The sequence below is a fragment of the Schistocerca gregaria genome, chromosome X (assembly GCF_023897955.1).
Source record: "Schistocerca gregaria isolate iqSchGreg1 chromosome X, iqSchGreg1.2, whole genome shotgun sequence".
Lineage (NCBI taxonomy): Eukaryota > Metazoa > Arthropoda > Insecta > Orthoptera > Acrididae > Schistocerca > Schistocerca gregaria.
The window spans coordinates 17,798,565-17,811,628 of NC_064931.1; positions in this window are offsets into that span (position 1 = coordinate 17,798,565).

The following is a 13,064-nucleotide window of genomic DNA, read 5'->3' on the forward strand; positions in this document are numbered from 1 at the left end:
GTATCAATAATGAGTCATCGTTAATCCTCCCAGGGGTTATTCGAGATATCTTAATCGAAACCCTAGTAACGAGGCATTGGCTACCTTAAGAGAGTCATAGTTACTCGTCCCAATTGCTCACACAGTCCAACATTTTTTCTTACTGTGGCCAGTCTGCCAGAAGCGATAAGTCACTAGTTGTGTATCATAAAAGAGTGATCCTTTCTCCTCCCAGGGGTTATTCGAGATATCTTAATCGAAACCCTAGTAACGAGGCATTGGCTACCTTAAGAGAGTCATAGTTACTCGTCCCAATTGCTCACCCAGTCTGCCATTTTTTCTTACTGCGGCCAGTCTGCCAGAAGCGATATGTCACTAGTTGTGTATCATAAATGAGTGATCGTTTCTCCTCCCAGGGCTTATTCGAGATATCTTAATCGAAACACTAGTAACGTGGCATTGGCTACCTTAAGAGAGTCATAGTTACTCGTCCCAATTGCTCACCCAGTCTGCCATTTTTTCTTACTGTGGCAAGTCTGCCAGAAGCGATATGTCACTAGTTGTGTATCATTAAAAAGTCATCGTTAATCCTCCCAGAGGTTATTCGAGATATCTTAATCGAAACCCTAGTAACGAGGCATTGGCTACCTTAAGAGAGTCATAGTTACTCGTCCCAATTGCTCACACAGTCCAACATTTTTTCATACTGCAGCCAGTCTGCCAGAAGCGATATGTCACTAGTTGTGTATCATAAAAGAGTGATCGTTACTCCTCCCAGGGGTTATTCGAGATATCTTAATCAAAATCCTAGTAACGAGGCATTGGCTACATTAAGAGAGTCATAGTTACTCGTCCCAATTGCTCAACCAGTCTGCCATTTGTTCTTACAGCGGCCAGTCTGCCAGAAGCGATATGTCACTAGTTGTGTATAATAAATGAGTGATCGTTTCTCCTCCCTGGGGTTATTTGAGATATCTTAATCGAAACCCTAGTAACGAGGCATTGGCTATCTTAAGAGAGTCATAGTTACTCGTCCCAATTGCTCAACCAGTCTGCCATTTTTTCTTACTGCGGCCAGTCTGCCAGAAGCGATGTGTCACTAGTTGTGTATCATAATAGAGTGATCGTTACTCATCCCAGGGGTTATTCGAGATATCTTAATCGAAACCCTAGTAACGAGGCATTGGCTACCTTAAGAGAGTCATAGTTACTTGTCCCAACTGCTCACCCAGTCTGCCATTTTTTCTTACTGTGGCAAGTCTGCCAGAAGCGATATGTCACTAGTTGTGTATCATTAAAGTGTCATCGTTAATCCTCCCAGGGGTTATTCCAGATATCTTAATCGAAACCCTAGTAACGAGGCATTGGCTACATTAAGAGAGTCATAGTTACTCGTCCCAATTGCTCACCGAGTCTGCCATTTTTTCTTACAGCGGCCAGTCTGCCAGAAGCGATATGTCACTAGTTGTGTATCATAATAGAGTGATCGTTACTCCTCCCAGGGGTTATTCGAGATATCTTAATCGAAACCCTAGTAACGAGGCATTGGCTACCTTAAGAGAGTCATAGTTACTCGTCCCAATTGCTCACCCAGTCTGCCATTTTTTCTTACTGTGGCAAGTCTGCCAGAAGCGATATGTCACTAGTTGTGTATCAATAATGAGTCATCGTTAATCCTCCCAGGGGTTATTCGAGATATCTTAATTGAAACCCTAGTAACGAGGCATTGGCTACCTTAAGAGAGTCATACTTACTCGTCCCAATTGCTCACACAGTCCAACATTTTTTCTTACTGTGGCCAGTCTGCCAGAAGCGATATGTCACTAGTTGAGTATCATAAAAGAGTGATCCTTTCTTCTCCCAGGGGTTATTCGAGATATCTTAATCGAAACCCTAGTAACGAGGCATTGGCTACCTTAAGAGAGTCATAGTTACTCGTCCCAATTGCTCACCCAGTCTGCCATTTTTTCTTACTGCGGCCAGTCTGCCAGAAGCGATATGTCACTAGTTGTGTATCATAAATGAGTGATCGTTTCCCCTCCCAGGGCTTATTCGAGATATCTTAATCGAAACACTAGTAACGTGGCATTGGCTACCTTAAGAGAGTCATAGTTACTCGTCCCAATTGCTCACCCAGTCTGCCATTTTTTCTTACTGTGGCAAGTCTGCCAGAAGCGATATGTCACTAGTTGTGTATCATTAAAAAGTCATCGTTAATCCTCCCAGGGGTTATTCGAGATATCTTAATCGAAACCCTAGTAACGAGGCATTGGCTACCTTAAGAGAGTCATAGTTACTCGTCCCAATTGCTCACACAGTCCAACATTTTTTCTTACTGCAGCCAGTCTGCCAGAAGCGATATGTCACTAGTTGTGTATCATAAAAGAGTGATCGGTACTCCTCCCAGGGGTTATTCGAGATATCTTAATCGAAATGCTAGTAACGAGGCATTGGCTACATTAAGAGAGTCATAGTTACTCGTCCCAATTGCTCAACCAGTCTGCCATTTTTTCTTACAGCGGCCAGTCTGCCAGAAGCGATATGTCACTAGTTGTGTATAATAAATGAGTGATCGTTTCTCCTCCCTGGGGTTATTTGAGATATCTTAATCGAAACCCTAGTAACGAGGCATTGGCTACCTTAAGAGAGTCATAGTTACTCGTCCCAATTGCTCAACCAGTCTGCCATTTTTTCTTACTGCGGCCAGTCTGCCAGAAGCGATATGTCACTAGTTGTGTATCATAATAGAGTGATCGTTACTCATCCCAGGGGTTATTCGAGATATCTTAATCGAAACCCTAGTAACGAGGCATTGGCTACCTTAAGAGAGTCATAGTTACTCGTCCCAATTGCTCACCCAGTCTGCCATTTTTTCTTACCGTGGCAAGTCTGCCAGAAGCGATATGTCACTAGTTGTGTATCATTAAAGTGTCATCGATAATCCTCCCAGGGGTTATTCGAGATATCTTAATCGAAACCCTAGTAACGAGGCATTGGCTACCTTAAGAGAGTCATAGTTACTCGTCCCAATTGCTCACACAGTCCAACATTTTTTCTTACTGCAGCCAGTCTGCCAGAAGCGATATGTCACTAGTTGTGTATCATAAAAGAGTGATCGTTACTCCTCCCAGGGGTTATTCGAGATATCTTAATCAAAATCCTAGTAACGAGGCATTGGCTACATTAAGAGAGTCATAGTTACTCGTCCCAATTGCTCAACCAGTCTGCCATTTGTTCTTACAGCGGCCAGTCTGCCAGAAGCGATATGTCACTAGTTGTGTATAATAAATGAGTGATCGTTTCTCCTCCCTGGGGTTATTTGAGATATCTTAATCGAAACCCTAGTAACGAGGCATTGGCTATCTTAAGAGAGTCGTAGTTACTCGTCCCAATTGCTCAACCAGTCTGCCATTTTTTCTTACTGCGGCCAGTCTGCCAGAAGCGATGTGTCACTAGTTGTGTATCATAATAGAGTGATCGTTACTCATCCCAGGGGTTATTCGAGATATCTTAATCGAAACCCTAGTAACGAGGCATTGGCTACCTTAAGAGAGTCATAGTTACTTGTCCCAACTGCTCACCCAGTCTGCCATTTTTTCTTACTGTGGCAAGTCTGCCAGTAGCGATATGTCACTAGTTGTGTATCATTAAAGTGTCATCGTTAATCCTCCCAGGGGTTATTCCAGATATCTTAATCGAAACCCTAGTAACGAGGCATTGGCTACATTAAGAGAGTCATAGTTACTCGTCCCAATTGCTCACCGAGTCTGCCATTTTTTCTTACAGCGGCCAGTCTGCCAGAAGCGATATGTCACTAGTTGTGTATCATAATAGAGTGATCGTTACTCCTCCCAGGGGTTATTCGAGATATCTTAATCGAAACCCTAGTAACGAGGCATTGGCTACCCTAAGAGAGTCATAGTTACTCGTCCCAATTGCTCACCCAGTCTGCCATTTTTTCTTACTGTGGCAAGTCTGCCAGAAGCGATATGTCACTAGTTGTGTATCAATAATGAGTCATCGTTAATCCTCCCAGGGGTTATTCGAGATATCTTAATAGAAACCCTAGTAACGAGGCATTGGCTACCTTAAGAGAGTCATAGTTACTCGTCCCAATTGCTCACACAGTCCAACATTTTTTCTTACTGTGGCCAGTCTGCCAGAAGCGATATGTCACTAGTTGAGTATCATAAAAGAGTGATCCTTTCTTCTCCCAGGGGTTATTCGAGATATCTTAATCGAAACCCTAGTAACGAGGCATTGGCTACCTTAAGAGAGTCATAGTTACTCGTCCCAATTGCTCACCCAGTCTGCCATTTTTTCTTACTGCGGCCAGTCTGCCAGAAGCGATATGTCACTAGTTGTGTATCATAAATGAGTGATCGTTTCCCCTCCCAGGGCTTATTCGAGATATCTTAATCGAAACACTAGTAACGTGGCATTGGCTACCTTAAGAGAGTCATAGTTACTCGTCCCAATTGCTCACCCAGTCTGCCATTTTTTCTTACTGTGGCAAGTCTGCCAGAAGCGATATGTCACTAGTTGTGTATCATAAAAGAGTGATCGGTACTCCTCCCAGGGGTTATTCGAGATATCTTAATCGAAATCCTAGTAACGAGGCATTGGCTACATTAAGAGAGTCATAGTTACTCGTCCCAATTGCCCAACCAGTCTGCCATTTTTTCTTACAGCGGCCAGTCTGCCAGAAGCGATATGTCACTAGTTGTGTATAATAAATGAGTGATCGTTTCTCCTCCCTGGGGTTATTTGAGATATCTTAATCGAAACCCTAGTAACGAGGCATTGGCTACCTTAAGAGAGTCATAGTTACTCGTCCCAATTGCTCAACCAGTCTGCCATTTTTTCTTACTGCGGCCAGTCTGCCAGAAGCGATATGTCACTAGTTGTGTATCATAATAGAGTGATCGTTACTCATCCCAGGGGTTATTCGAGATATCTTAATCGAAACCCTAGTAACGAGGCATTGGCTACCTTAAGAGAGTCATAGTTACTCGTCCCAATTGCTCACCCAGTCTGCCATTTTTTCTTACCGTGGCAAGTCTGCCAGAAGCGATATGTCACTAGTTGTGTATCATTAAAGTGTCATCGTTAATCCTCCCAGGGGTTATTCGAGATATCTTAATCGAAACCCTAGTAACGAGGCATTGGCTACCTTAAGAGAGTCATAGTTACTCGTCCCAATTGCTCACACAGTCCAACATTTTTTCTTACTGCATTCAGTCTGCCAGAAGCGATATGTCACTAGTTGTGTATCATAAAAGAGTGATCCTTTCTCCTCCCAGGGTTTATTCGAGATATCTTAATCGAAACCCTAGTAACGAGGCATTGGCTACCTTAAGAGAGTCATAGCTACTCGTCCCAATTGCTCACCCAGTCGGCCATTTTTTCTTACTGCGGCCAGTCTACCAGAAGCTATATGTCACTAGTTGTGTATCATAAAAGAGTGATCGTTACACCTCCCAGGGGTTATTCGAGATATCTTAATCGAAACCCTAGTAACGAGGCATTGGCTACCTTAAGAGAGTCATAGTTACTCGTCCCAATTGCTCACCCAGTCTGCCATTTTTTCTTACTGCGGCCAGTCTGCCAGAAGCGATATGTCACTAGTTGTGTATCATAAAAATGTGATCCTTTCTCCTCCCAGGGGTTATTCGAGATATCTTAATCGAAACCCTAGTAACGAGGCATTGGCTAACTTAAGAGAGTCATAGTTACTCGTCACAATTGCTCACCCAGTCTGCCTTTTTTTCTTACTGCGGCCAATCTGCCAGAAGCGATATGTCACTAGTTGTGTATCATAAAAGAGTGATCCTTTCTCCTCCCAGGGGTTATTCGAGATATCTTAATCGAAACCCTAGTAACGAGGCATTGGCTACCTTAAGAGAGTCATAGTAACTCGTCCCAATTGCTCACCCAGTCTGCCATTTTTTCTCACTGCGGCCAGTCTGCCAGAAGCGATATGTCACAAGTTGTGTATCATAAAAGAGTGATCGTTACTCCTCCCAGGGGTTATTCAAGATATCTTAATCGAAACCCTAGTAACGAGGCATTGGCTACCTTAAGAGAGTCATAGTTACTCGTCCCAATTGCTCACACAGTATAACATTTTTTCTTACTGTGGCCAGTCTGCCAGAAGCGATATGTCAATAGTTGTGTATCATAAAGGAGTGATCCTTTCTCCTCCCAGGGGTTATTCGAGATATCTTAATCGAAACCCTAGTAACGAGGCATTGGCTACCTTAAGAGAGTCATAGTTACTCGTCCCAATTGCTCACCCAGTCTGCCATTTTTTCTTACTGCGGCCAGTCTGCCAGAAGCGATATGTCACTAGTTGTGTAACATAAATGAGTGATCGTTTCTCCTCCCAGGGCTTATTCGAGATATCTTAATCGAAACACTAGTAACGTGGCATTGGCTACCTTAAGAGAGTCATAGTTACTCGTCCCAATTTCTCACCCAGTCTGCCATTTTTTCTTACTGTGGCAAGTCTGCCAGATGCGATATGTCACTAGTTGTGTATCATTAAAAAGTCATCGTTAATCCTCCCAGGGGTTATTCGAGATATCTTAATCGAAACCCTAGTAACGAGGCATTGGCTACCTTAAGAGAGTCATAGTTACTCGTCCCAATTGCTCACACAGTCCAACATTTTTTCTTACTGCAGCCAGTCTGCCAGAAGCGATATGTCACTAGTTGTGTATCATAAAAGAGTGATCGTTACTCCTCCCAGGGGTTATTCGAGATATCTTAATCGAAATCCTAGTAACGAGGCATTGGCTACATTAAGAGAGTCATAGTTACTCGTCCCAATTGCTCAACCAGTCTGCCATTTTTTCTTACAGCGGCCAGTCTGCCAGAAGCGATATGTCACTAGTTGTGTATAATAAATGAGTGATCGTTTCTCCTCCCTGGGGTTATTTGAGATATCTTAATCGAAACCCTAGTAACGAGGCATTGGCTACCTTAAGAGAGTCATAGTTACTCGTCCCAATTGCTCAACCAGTCTGCCATTTTTTCTTACTGCGGCCAGTCTGCCAGAAGCGATGTGTCACTAGTTGTGTATCATAATAGAGTGATCGTTACTCATCCCAGGGGTTATTCGAGATATCTTAATCGAAACCCTAGTAACGAGGCATTGGCTACCTTAAGAGAGTCATAGTTACTCGTCCCAATTGCTCACCCAGTCTGCCATTTTTTCTTACCGTGGCAAGTCTGCCAGAAGCGATATGTCACTAGTTGTGTATCATTAAAGTGTCATCGTTAATCCTCCCAGGGGTTATTCGAGATATCTTAATCGAAACCCTAGTAACGAGGCATTGGCTACCTTAAGAGAGTCATAGTTACTCGTCCCAATTGCTCACCCAGTCTGCCTTTTTTTCTTACTGCGGCCAGTCTGCCAGAAGCGATATGTCACTAGTTGTGTATCATAAAAGAGTGATCCTTTCTCCTCCCAGGGGTTATTCGAGATATCTTAATCGAAACCCTAGTAACGAGGCATTGGCTACCTTAAGAGAGTCATAGTAACTCGTCCCAATTGCTCACCCAGTCTGCCATTTTTTCTCACTGCGGCCAGTCTGCCAGAAGCGATATGTCACAAGTTGTGTATCATAAAAGAGTGATCGTTACTCCTCCCAGGGGTTATTCGAGATATCTTAATCGAAACCCTAGTAACGAGGCATTGGCTACCTTAAGAGAGTCATAGTTACTCGTCCCAATTGCTCACCCAGTCTGCCATTTTTTCTTACTGTGGCAAGTCTGCCAGAAGCGATATGTCACTAGTTGTGTATCAATAATGAGTCATCGTTAATCCTCCCAGGGGTTATTCGAGATATCTTAATTGAAACCCTAGTAACGAGGCATTGGCTACCTTAAGAGAGTCATAGTTACTCGTCCCAATTGCTCACACAGTCCAACATTTTTTCTTACTGTGGCCAGTCTGCCAGAAGCGATATGTCACTAGTTGAGTATCATAAAAGAGTGATCCTTTCTTCTCCCAGGGGTTATTCGAGATATCTTAATCGAAACCCTAGTAACGAGGCATTGGCTACCTTAAGAGAGTCATAGTTACTCGTCCCAATTGCTCACCCAGTCTGCCATTTTTTCTTACTGTGGCAAGTCTGCCAGAAGCGATATGTCACTAGTTGTGTATCATAAAAGAGTGATCGGTACTCCTCCCAGGGGTTATTCGAGATATCTTAATCGAAATCCTAGTAACGAGGCATTGGCTACATTAAGAGAGTCATAGTTACTCGTCCCAATTGCCCAACCAGTCTGCCATTTTTTCTTACAGCGGCCAGTCTGCCAGAAGCGATATGTCACTAGTTGTGTATAATAAATGAGTGATCGTTTCTCCTCCCTGGGGTTATTTGAGAAATCTTAATCGAAACCCTAGTAACGAGGCATTGGCTACCTTAAGAGAGTCATAGTTACTCGTCCCAATTGCTCAACCAGTCTGCCATTTTTTCTTACTGCGGCCAGTCTGCCAGAAGCGATATGTCACTAGTTGTGTATCATAATAGAGTGATCGTTACTCATCCCAGGGGTTATTCGAGATATCTTAATCGAAACCCTAGTAACGAGGCATTGGCTACCTTAAGAGAGTCATAGTTACTCGTCCCAATTGCTCACCCAGTCTGCCATTTTTTCTTACCGTGGCAAGTCTGCCAGAAGCGATATGTCACTAGTTGTGTATCATTAAAGTGTCATCGTTAATCCTCCCAGGGGTTATTCGAGATATCTTAATCGAAACCCTAGTAACGAGGCATTGGCTACCTTAAGAGAGTCATAGTTACTCGTCCCAATTGCTCACACAGTCCAACATTTTTTCTTACTGCATTCAGTCTGCCAGAAGCGATATGTCACTAGTTGTGTATCATAAAAGAGTGATCCTTTCTCCTCCCAGGGTTTATTCGAGATATCTTAATCGAAACCCTAGTAACGAGGCATTGGCTACCTTAAGAGAGTCATAGCTACTCGTCCCAATTGCTCACCCAGTCGGCCATTTTTTCTTACTGCGGCCAGTCTACCAGAAGCTATATGTCACTAGTTGTGTATCATAAAAGAGTGATCGTTACACCTCCCAGGGGTTATTCGAGATATCTTAATCGAAACCCTAGTAACGAGGCATTGGCTACCTTAAGAGAGTCATAGTTACTCGTCCCAATTGCTCACCCAGTCTGCCATTTTTTCTTACTGCGGCCAGTCTGCCAGAAGCGATATGTCACTAGTTGTGTATCATAAAAATGTGATCCTTTCTCCTCCCAGGGGTTATTCGAGATATCTTAATCGAAACCCTAGTAACGAGGCATTGGCTAACTTAAGAGAGTCATAGTTACTCGTCACAATTGCTCACCCAGTCTGCCTTTTTTTCTTACTGCGGCCAATCTGCCAGAAGCGATATGTCACTAGTTGTGTATCATAAAAGAGTGATCCTTTCTCCTCCCAGGGGTTATTCGAGATATCTTAATCGAAACCCTAGTAACGAGGCATTGGCTACCTTAAGAGAGTCATAGTAACTCGTCCCAATTGCTCACCCAGTCTGCCATTTTTTCTCACTGCGGCCAGTCTGCCAGAAGCGATATGTCACAAGTTGTGTATCATAAAAGAGTGATCGTTACTCCTCCCAGGGGTTATTCAAGATATCTTAATCGAAACCCTAGTAACGAGGCATTGGCTACCTTAAGAGAGTCATAGTTACTCGTCCCAATTGCTCACACAGTATAACATTTTTTCTTACTGTGGCCAGTCTGCCAGAAGCGATATGTCAATAGTTGTGTATCATAAAGGAGTGATCCTTTCTCCTCCCAGGGGTTATTCGAGATATCTTAATCGAAACCCTAGTAACGAGGCATTGGCTACCTTAAGAGAGTCATAGTTACTCGTCCCAATTGCTCACCCAGTCTGCCATTTTTTCTTACTGCGGCCAGTCTGCCAGAAGCGATATGTCACTAGTTGTGTATCATAAATGAGTGATCGTTTCTCCTCCCAGGGCTTATTCGAGATATCTTAATCGAAACACTAGTAACGTGGCATTGGCTACCTTAAGAGAGTCATAGTTACTCGTCCCAATTTCTCACCCAGTCTGCCATTTTTTCTTACTGTGGCAAGTCTGCCAGATGCGATATGTCACTAGTTGTGTATCATTAAAAAGTCATCGTTAATCCTCCCAGGGGTTATTCGAGATATCTTAATCGAAACCCTAGTAACGAGGCATTGGCTACCTTAAGAGAGTCATAGTTACTCGTCCCAATTGCTCACACAGTCCAACATTTTTTCTTACTGCAGCCAGTCTGCCAGAAGCGATATGTCACTAGTTGTGTATCATAAAAGAGTGATCGTTACTCCTCCCAGGGGTTATTCGAGATATCTTAATCGAAATCCTAGTAACGAGGCATTGGCTACATTAAGAGAGTCATAGTTACTCGTCCCAATTGCTCAACCAGTCTGCCATTTTTTCTTACAGCGGCCAGTCTGCCAGAAGCGATATGTCACTAGTTGTGTATAATAAATGAGTGATCGTTTCTCCTCCCTGGGGTTATTAGAGATATCTTAATCGAAACCCTAGTAACGAGGCATTGGCTACCTTAAGAGAGTCATAGTTACTCGTCCCAATTGCTCAACCAGTCTGCCATTTTTTCTTACTGCGGCCAGTCTGCCAGAAGCGATGTGTCACTAGTTGTGTATCATAATAGAGTGATCGTTACTCATCCCAGGGGTTATTCGAGATATCTTAATCGAAACCCTAGTAACGAGGCATTGGCTACCTTAAGAGAGTCATAGTTACTCGTCCCAATTGCTCACCCAGTCTGCCATTTTTTCTTACCGTGGCAAGTCTGCCAGAAGCGATATGTCACTAGTTGTGTATCATTAAAGTGTCATCGTTAATCCTCCCAGGGGTTATTCGAGATATCTTAATCGAAACCCTAGTAACGAGGCATTGGCTACCTTAAGAGAGTCATAGTTACTCGTCCCAATTGCTCACCCAGTCTGCCTTTTTTTCTTACTGCGGCCAGTCTGCCAGAAGCGATATGTCACTAGTTGTGTATCATAAAAGAGTGATCCTTTCTCCTCCCAGGGGTTATTCGAGATATCTTAATCGAAACCCTAGTAACGAGGCATTGGCTACCTTAAGAGAGTCATAGTAACTCGTCCCAATTGCTCACCCAGTCTGCCATTTTTTCTCACTGCGGCCAGTCTGCCAGAAGCGATATGTCACAAGTTGTGTATCATAAAAGAGTGATCGTTACTCCTCCCAGGGGTTATTCGAGATATCTTAATCGAAACCCTAGTAACGAGGCATTGGCTACCTTAAGAGAGTCATAGTTACTCGTCCCAATTGCTCACCCAGTCTGCCATTTTTTCTTACTGTGGCAAGTCTGCCAGAAGCGATATGTCACTAGTTGTGTATCAATAATGAGTCATCGTTAATCCTCCCAGGGGTTATTCGAGATATCTTAATTGAAACCCTAGTAACGAGGCATTGGCTACCTTAAGAGAGTCATAGTTACTCGTCCCAATTGCTCACACAGTCCAACATTTTTTCTTACTGTGGCCAGTCTGCCAGAAGCGATATGTCACTAGTTGAGTATCATAAAAGAGTGATCCTTTCTTCTCCCAGGGGTTATTCGAGATATCTTAATCGAAACCCTAGTAACGAGGCATTGGCTACCTTAAGAGAGTCATAGTTACTCGTCCCAATTGCTCACCCAGTCTGCCATTTTTTCTTACTGCGGCCAGTCTGCCAGAAGCGATATGTCACTAGTTGTGTATCATAAATGAGTGATCGTTTCCCCTCCCAGGGCTTATTCGAGATATCTTAATCGAAACACTAGTAACGAGGCATTGGCTAACTTAAGAGAGTCATAGTTACTCGTCACAATTGCTCACCCAGTCTGCCTTTTTTTCTTACTGCGGCCAATCTGCCAGAAGCGATATGTCACTAGTTGTGTATCATAAAAGAGTGATCCTTTCTCCTCCCAGGGGTTATTCGAGATATCTTAATCGAAACCCTAGTAACGAGGCATTGGCTACCTTAAGAGAGTCATAGTAACTCGTCCCAATTGCTCACCCAGTCTGCCATTTTTTCTCACTGCGGCCAGTCTGCCAGAAGCGATATGTCACAAGTTGTGTATCATAAAAGAGTGATCGTTACTCCTCCCAGGGGTTATTCAAGATATCTTAATCGAAACCCTAGTAACGAGGCATTGGCTACCTTAAGAGAGTCATAGTTACTCGTCCCAATTGCTCACACAGTATAACATTTTTTCTTACTGTGGCCAGTCTGCCAGAAGCGATATGTCAATAGTTGTGTATCATAAAGGAGTGATCCTTTCTCCTCCCAGGGGTTATTCGAGATATCTTAATCGAAACCCTAGTAACGAGGCATTGGCTACCTTAAGAGAGTCATAGTTACTCGTCCCAATTGCTCACCCAGTCTGCCATTTTTTCTTACTGCGGCCAGTCTGCCAGAAGCGATATGTCACTAGTTGTGTATCATAAATGAGTGATCGTTTCTCCTCCCAGGGCTTATTCGAGATATCTTAATCGAAACACTAGTAACGTGGCATTGGCTACCTTAAGAGAGTCATAGTTACTCGTCCCAATTTCTCACCCAGTCTGCCATTTTTTCTTACTGTGGCAAGTCTGCCAGATGCGATATGTCACTAGTTGTGTATCATTAAAAAGTCATCGTTAATCCTCCCAGGGGTTATTCGAGATATCTTAATCGAAACCCTAGTAACGAGGCATTGGCTACCTTAAGAGAGTCATAGTTACTCGTCCCAATTGCTCACACAGTCCAACATTTTTTCTTACTGCAGCCAGTCTGCCAGAAGCGATATGTCACTAGTTGTGTATCATAAAAGAGTGATCGTTACTCCTCCCAGGGGTTATTCGAGATATCTTAATCGAAATCCTAGTAACGAGGCATTGGCTACATTAAGAGAGTCATAGTTACTCGTCCCAATTGCTCAACCAGTCTGCCATTTTTTCTTACAGCGGCCAGTCTGCCAGAAGCGATATGTCACTAGTTGTGTATAATAAATGAGTGATCGTTTCTCCTCCCT